Raw genomic sequence first — 8,770 nt, forward strand, 5'->3', positions numbered from 1 at the left:
AGCAAAGGGCCAGCACTTTGGCATCACATTCTCTTTTGTGCCTTCTTGGTCTCCTTCCATTAAGCCTTCTAAAAACTGATTTCTAAACTAAGTGTAAGGGTTTAAAAAATAAATCCAAAGAGTAAAAGCTGGCATCTTGTTGGGGTTTTGACAGACACATAGGTTCCTCTGTACATGCAATTGTACATTTTTTAGCCATGGCATAACATTCATATGCTATCCGCTCTTGTGTAAGCAGAGTTGCACCATTGTGACTGTTATACATGCAGTCATGCATTCTTGCATAGTGTGTAATTATCCATCAGTCCTGCCAGTGTGATCTAGTGGTTTGATCACTGAACAACAAGATGAGGGTTCGAATCCCCGCTTGGCCACGGAAACCCACTGGGTGACCTTGGGCATGTCACATTCTCTCAGCCTCAAAGGGAGGCAAAGGCAAACCTCTGAACAAATCTTGCCAAGAAATCCCTCAGACAGGTTCATTGATGTTGTTATTATTGTGTTCCTTCCAGTCAATGTCGACTTAGGATGACGGACATTTCATGGAGTTTTCTTGGTAAGATTTATTCAGAGCGTGTTTGCCTTTGCCTTCCTCTTAAGGCTGAGAGAGAGTGATTTGCCCAAGGTCACCCAGTGGGTTTTCTTGGCTGAGTAGGGATTCGAACCCTGGTCTCCAAAGTCATAGGCTAGCAATCAAACCACTAAACTACACTGGCTCTCTTTTAAACATTCATGGAAATGTGGATGCTCTGACCTCTGTCCTTGGAGAGGCTTTCTTTTTAAGTCAATTTCCAGTTCACTTTCTGGTTTTTTAAAGCCTCCTCTTTCCCACCAAACATGGCCCAGCATTGCTTCAAAAAGGCAGTCAAGAAAACATCTCTTCCGGCAGGTCTTTGTTTATTAAGATCAATACTTTAGCAATCTGGGACTGACTGTAGACAATCGCCCTACTTGCCTCTGCTCTGGTTATTGTTAATAATTGTTCATTATTTCATAATTAATTATTTAATTATTAATGGTTGTTTTTAATAATTGATAATTGAATTGTATTTTTATTATTACTGAAGGGAGGGGTAGGGTTATAATATTGTTATATTGTTGCATTGTTGTATTTTATTGGTTTATTTTAATGTAAGCTGCTTCGATTGTTTGGAGAAATGGGATAATAATAATAATAATAATAATAATAATAATAATAATAATAATAAGGTGAACTTCTGCCCATTTGGAAGAAATGGTAGAGGCTCTGAGGGATCAAAAACAGCCTTGGACACACATGTCACCTGGCCTTTTCCCACTCCTGTTTTAACAGCATGTTCTTTTGGCCACCTTTACTTTGCCATTTATGTTGTTGTTAATTGTCATCAAGTCAGCTTCGACTTATAGGGACTCCTTAAACGAGGAGCCTCCAAGAGTCCCAGTCTTCAACAAGCCTACTCAGATCTTGCAAATTCGGAGCAGCTGTGACATCCTCTATTGAAGCAATCCACCTGAAGTCTGGTCTCCTGCCTCCTGCTTGACTGAGCATGATCATCTTTTCCAATGACAGAATGACAGATAATCGGAAAGAGAAACAACTGAGCTGGAATATATCCACAGACTCCAATCCATCAACGGCGGGTTGAATGGAGAGAACGGTTTCTTGGTACACTACACATATAAAGTGCTTAACACCCTGGCCTCCCAAGGATGTTCTTAGCCAGTTCATCACCATCTCCTTTCTGATTCCCAGACAACTTCATAATCGTTGTTGTTGTTGTGTGCCTCCAAGTCATATGTGATTTATGACAACCCTAAGAGGAACCCTGGTGGTGCAGTGCTTAAACACTGGTACTGCAGACATTCACAGTCACAAGGTTGTGAGTTCAATCCCAGGCAGGGCTCCAGGGTTGACTCCACCTGGCATCCTTCCATAGGTTGCTAAAATAAGTACCCAGCTAGTTGGCGGCAATTAGATTACTCATTGTAAACCGCTTAAGGAGTGCTGTCTGATTATAAAGGGCCTTCCTAGGCGCCAGTTCACTCCACCCATCTGAGGATGTAGACCAAGGCTCCACCTGCACAATCCAGTTTGACACCACTTTGTCTGCCATGACTCAGTGCTATTGAATTCTGGGAATTATAGTTTTGTGAAACATTAAGCCCTTCCCTGTCAGAGAGCTCTGGTGCCACAAAACACTACAATTCCACAGCATTGAACCCTGATAGTTAAAGTGGTGTTACCCTAATTAATTTGCTGTCTGCTATCGCCTTCCATAGCATTATTCCTTGGATGTGCGCATGAGAGAGTGTCTTTGCATGGATGTTGACTGCTTGTATTTGGATTTTATTGAGAATAAGGTTATCAAAGAACAGAATAGAAAAGAAAAAGAAAATCCCATGATGGGTTTGCCTTATGGCTGCCCCAAGTTGGAAACATTTTGAAGTCACACAAAACAGCAGCAACAACAACCCTTATTTGGGCTCAATCCAATATGAGTATTCTTCTCATATTCTTCATTTTGTAGAAGCAGTTGCACGATCAGCGCAAACAAAGGCAAGATAGTCAGGAAAAAATGCACATTTGCTTTATTTCAGGTACATTTTTGTTTTTGGAATACTGATACATACAGAAAGTACAGATTAGATCCCAAAAGTATAACCAACCCCCTTATAAACCCCTGAATGTACAATCGTTGAGCATCTCCCTCCCCATTGGCAAGGTTGTTGTGTTGTGTTGTGTTTTCTTATTGCAGAGATGAGAATATCCTCTCTCCTGGATGGGACCAGAGTCCATACTCTTTGTGTAAACATGGAGGGGCCCTCATCCAAATCCCAAGCACATGGACGGTGTAGACGCAGATAATAAGATTGTGCCAGTATCTTCAACTGTCCGCTGCAAAGACACATCCCCCAGAAATTAGGAAGTTTTGCAAAACCAAGTCCTAGATATATGTTGTGTTGGCGTTGGTGTCAGTGTTGGCACAATGCTCGCCACTTCTGTGAGTTGCTATGAGACTTTGGTAGAACAGGGTTAAGAATATAGGAAGCTGACTAAATTCGGAATCAAACTATAAAGTGCAGTGATTCCAAATTCTGGCATTCCATTTGTTTGGGACTTTGGCTCCCAGAATCCCAGACTATTGGTCAAGATGGCTGAGGCTTCTGGGAGATGAAGCCCAAAATACTCGGAGGACCAGAGTTTGGGAATCACAGGTCTAGTGAAACAGATGGAATGGATAAAAGATTTCTAGGGAAATGGATATTTCCCAGCCAATGAAGCACCATCAGATTGATAGGTTTGCTGCTGGAAACAACCATGTCCGCACTGGAGGCTGTGTACCAGTTTGATTCCTGTGCCTAGAGACCTGGATTTTGTGCTCTCACCAACTTCTCTCTGTCCAGTCAAAGAGAGATCTAACCAGTCCCCATGAATATTAATCATTCCCTTCCAAACAGAAGTGAAATTTAAAGGAGGCCACTTGCAGAACTAATATTTAAATGTACATTGTTTAATATTTCTGTGCCAGGCATTTTCCTCTTTATCTCTTTGTTTTAAGTTAGATGGCTCCATGCCCAGAACCAGCTGGAAAACGGGTATTTCTTCATATTTTCTTGTCTGACACACAAACATCCTGTTTTATGCTCTAAATAGACACACTTATTTCCATAATCATCAGGCTTTAGGGGCTTGCATTTTGCAAAATATAAATAGAATTAACATTCAGTCTGTAATGCTCGCCCAATATTGTTTACTCTGAGTTTCAGCAATTGGTCTCCCAGGTTTCAAGCAGGGTTGTTTTTCCGGAGCTTGAAGATCCCTGCTATGATTTCCTCGTGGTCTTCTTCCTAAGGACTAACCAGGCTCTGCTCTGTTTTAATTCCCAAAATCAGACAAGACAAATTCAGGATGGTGTGATGGATTTGAGGCGAAGTCACTTATGCCTCAGGATGAGGATGAAATATACCGAAGGCAGAAGTGCACTTTGCAAAGCTCCAAGGGCTTTATAAATAAAAGAGCAGCAGTCATTCATGAGAAGAATTGCAAGATCTACAAGGAGCCGGCGGAGCTGAGAACAAGAGAGGATGAGCTCCATATGCATTAATGGCCAGCAGAGATTTGCAGTAGGGCTGCACTATTGTTGAGATGCAATTCTGTGGGCTATTTCTTGGGATTTCACAGACTGCATCTGCACTGCAGAAATAATGCAGTTTGACATTTTTAACTGCCATGGCTCAATGCTATGGAATTCTGGGATCTGTAGTTTTGTGAGATATTTTGCCTTCTCTGTCAGAGTACTGTGGCGCCACAGCAAACGACAAATCCCAGGATACCATTGCCTTGAGCCAGGACAGTTTCTCAGCCCTTCCCCTCCATCTCCCCATATAACCCCAAGGACAGGAACGCTCCATCCATCCATCCATCCATCCATCCATCCTAGCTGCCCTGGATTTGAATCTCCCCACAAAAGCGTGGTCCCTCTCTGCTTGGCCCCACCTGGGGTCCAGGGCATGGCCATGCCAGCCCAGCTCTTGCAAAGGTGTCTTTGATCATGATGCTTGCAATGTGCTGGCATGCTGCTGCTTTCCTGCTGGAAGTGCCATCGAAAGCGCATCCTGACAAAGCGGCACATGAAATAAACAGGAAGAAAGGACCTGCTGAGAACAGAACGGCGGGAGGCGAACCAGCAAATGTCAGAAGCAACCTCCAGCGACTGCCTGCAATTCTTTTCTCTTTCCTTTTTTGTTAGAAAAAAAGATGGCTGAGGTGGAGCCGTGGAAAAAAAGAGCAATCCCCAAAGGAGAAAGGGAATAAAATGTCCATCCTTTCCTCCCCACTCATTGACTTTGCTGTACAAAGGGGCAGATGAAGAACAGGTGGATATACAGAGATTTCCAATGCTTTGAGACCTCAGGAAAACCAACAACGACGGCAGGTAACAGTTTAGTGCTGCTGCTGTTGTTATATTATCTGATCAAGTGAACTCTGTTCCATTAAAGCACTTGAAATAAAAAACCAGTTACGGTTTCATCGTGCCCCAAGACTGAGATGCCATTACTTGGAAGCAACCAAAGGCAAAGCACTGCCAGTAAAGAAGGGAATAGCAATGTATTTTCCCTTACTTCATGAGACTTTAAAATGTCTCCCTATCACCATCATAAAAAAGGGGCTTGGGGCTTGATTCCTTTGGTACGCTTAAATCATTCACATCTTTTTTTAATGTTTAATTTTTTACTGTGGGCCCTTGGTATCCGCTGGGGTTTGGTTCCAGACTCTGCTGTAGATACCAAAATCCAGAGATGCTCAAGGCCCATTATATGCAATGGCATAGTAAAATGGTACCTCTTGCATAAAATGGCAAAATCAAGGTTTGCTTTTTTGAATTCATATATGTTTTTGAATATTTTCAAGCCATAGGACCTTAACACACAGAGAAAATTGGGGGTTTAAACAGTGCAAAATGCTATATTGCAACTAAGATCTTTCACACACATCGCTATTAAATGGGTAATAAACAACAACAAATCATTTCTGGGATTTCCCTGAAAATGATTTGTTGCTGCTTATTGCCTGCTTATTGCCTGTTTAATAGCAACATTGTGTGCAAATCATGCTTGAAATATCGTGTTTTGCGCTGGATAATCGCTGTTTAAACCCCCAATTTTGCCTGATTTCATTGTGTGATAAGGTCCATAGGTGGTTGACTCTGTGGATAAAGAATCCATGGATACAGAGGGCCAACTTTAAATTCTTGGACTCAAGATCCTGCATTAGTACCTGCGTCCCAAAAAGGTTCCTTTCAAATGGTCACTGCCATGGAGAAGAATGGCCATTTTCAAATATTTGAAGGAATATCATGTAGAAGATGGAGTCATCTTGTTTTCTGCTGCTCCAGAGACTAGGACACAAATTGCAAGAGGGTAATAATCCACTTCAAAAATAGGAATACAGTACTTTTTTTGGTGGTAAAAGCTGTTTGACTGTGGAACGAAAAGGGATCTTGTAGCACCTTTGAGATTAACTGAAAGAAAGAAGATGATAGCATGAGCTTTTGTAGACTTCAGTCTATTTCCTCAGATGCATATTGGCTCTAGTTTATGAAAGCTCACACTACCAACCTCTTTCTTTGCGTTAGTCTCAAAGGTGCTACAAGATCTCTTTCTCTAAGGAATGCTTTAGTTGTGCCTTCCTGCACTGGCAGAGGGTTGGACAAGATCAGTGGTTCCCAAACTTTGGTCCTCTAGATGTTTTGGACTACAACCCCCAGAAGCTCCAGTCAGCTTGGCCAACAGTCAAGACTCCTGGGAGCTGAAGTGCCAAACATTCAGAGGACCAAAGTTTGGGAATCACTGGACTAGATGCCCCTTGGGGGCCCTTCAATAATTCTGTGATTCAATGATTTCCTGGCGGAGAGGGAGAGGGAATGGGAGGTGACTCCCTGGAGATGTGGAACAGCAACCTTGGTCCAAAACACACGGCGGAAATAATCCAGTTTGATGACCACTTTAACTGCCCTGGCTCAATGCTAGGAAAGTCTGGGAACTGTACTTTTGTGAGACATTTAGCCTTCTCTGTCAGAGACCTCAGGTGCCACAAAAAAACTACAGTTCCCAGGATTCCCTAGCACTGAGCCGGGCGAGTTAAAGCAGTCTCAAACTGGATTATTTCTGTAGTGTGTTTTGGACCCTTGTTTCTCTGCAACTGGGATGGAAACTGCCTGGTTATCTCCCTTCTCCTCCCATGGCAGTGCCACAAGGTTTTTCTGTGGGTTTTTCAGGATATGTGGCCATGTTCTAGAAGAGTTTATTCCTGATGTTTCGCCGGCATCTGTGGCTGACATTGTCAGAGAGTGGTGGCATGGAAGTGAGTGGGGTATGTGTGTGTGTGTGTGTGTACACACACACACACATACACACACACACTGTGTGACTCTAGCCTGGGAGGAGTGATTTACATGTTAATCTGTGTATTGTTCACAGTATATATATATACCCCACTCACTTCCATGCCAGCATTCTCTGTCAATGTCGGCCACAGATGCAGGCAAAATGTCAGGAATAAACTCTTCTAGAACATGGCCATATAGCCCAAAAAACCCCACAAAAATCTATGAATGCCATCCATGAAAGCCTTTGAATTCACAGTGCCACAAGGGTTTGAAAACTGCCTTGGGAGAAGAGGAGGTTGGACGTTGCTCTAGGAGCGAGAATAACCCCTTGTGCCACCATCCCATGACAAAACATGTGTGCACAACCCTAAGCTACATGTGTGCATGTCACCAACAGGATTCCATTATTTAGCATTTATAAATGATAACACAGACGGTAAAATGATCGGTTGGATCATGGTTCATCTCCTTCTCTGAAGGTCTACAGGATTCTGTTAGTCTGATCTAACTTTATTTGGGGCTTGATGAGAAAGGCAAATTTGGAAAGAGGTTGGCAAATCTGTCTGAGATGCTCAAGGACAAGAAAAGGTTAAAGAAGCTGGGCTCCAGTAACTTTGTCTCTCTGGCAAACACCCCAGTAGGTCTGTTTCATTATTTCAAAGATTATTTTTGTTTGTTGTGGTATGTGTGTTGTTTATAATGGAAACTAGGGAGGGAATGTCATTAGATAAGATGTAGCTTGGTTCCCATTGGATTCCCGAAGAATAATTGCAAATCCAATCTATGACATGCAAATAAAATTGCTCATTTTGGAAGCAGCCCTATGATTGATTTAAAACATACAGGCACATCTTTCTTTCCTCCCTCGTTTTCATTCGGAAGACACTTCCTGTGCCACTGATAATACCATCCAATAAAGAAAATGATTTCCTTCCTCAAAAAACATAGCATTTGAAAATTCTAGTTGCAAGATGAATTCCAACAACAGAACGGGAAAACAAAATCCATCTATGAGGATCTCAATAGTATTAATGCCTTCTTGATTCCCCCCCTCCCCGCTTCAGTTCCTATTTGCACTGGCACACTAGTTTTCTGATCAAGTGGTTAAAAAGACCAAGATGCCATCTTTGGTTTCCTATAACTCTCAGGCGGGGAAATGTCTGACACATCGCTCAAACACCTGACACATTGAAATAGATTGATTAAAAACGCCAGCTCCAAGTCAGCAAGCGTGTTCGCTTCTGATATGAAAGGCATTCCTTCACCATCCCAGCTCTGCAACCACCAAAATTAACTAGTTTCCCTAACCTAAAGAATCCCTCGAGTCAACCATGGCTGGAATCCTGTTGGTAATCCCCAACTAGGGAATCAGTTGTTGAATGGGTAGTCACAAAATGAACATCGGATTGATTCAATGATTCTGGTCAAACTGGGTCTAACAATAGGATTTAGGCCCACAGTTGACTTCTGGGGCTGTAAATGAATCCATATGCAAACAGAGCAGTTATGTCCAAAGAGCAGTAACCCCCAACATTGCTTTTCCAGGATTCCCAAGGTTGGTAGGATTTATCTCTCGAAGATTCCCTGCAATGTCAAGTATATATGCAGCTTAGATTGCAGGATGCTAGAGCTGGACACACAGCAGTGAGCATCCACAGGGACGGCTGTATGTCGTCTGGAGTTCCCTGGGAGCCCTTGTGGCATAGTGGTTAAATGCCAGTACCGCGGCCATATCATTGTAAGTTCGATCCCAGAGGGCTCCAGGTTGACTCGGCCTTCCACCCTTTTGTAGGTCAGTAAAATGAGTACCCAGCAATTGGCTTACAGATTGTAAACCACTTAGAGAGTGGACCACTTACTTGACAATTAAGTGTTATAGAAATGTACAGTCTGCCCTCCTT

Source organism: Sceloporus undulatus, chromosome 5 (assembly GCF_019175285.1).
Source record: "Sceloporus undulatus isolate JIND9_A2432 ecotype Alabama chromosome 5, SceUnd_v1.1, whole genome shotgun sequence".
Lineage (NCBI taxonomy): Eukaryota > Metazoa > Chordata > Lepidosauria > Squamata > Phrynosomatidae > Sceloporus > Sceloporus undulatus.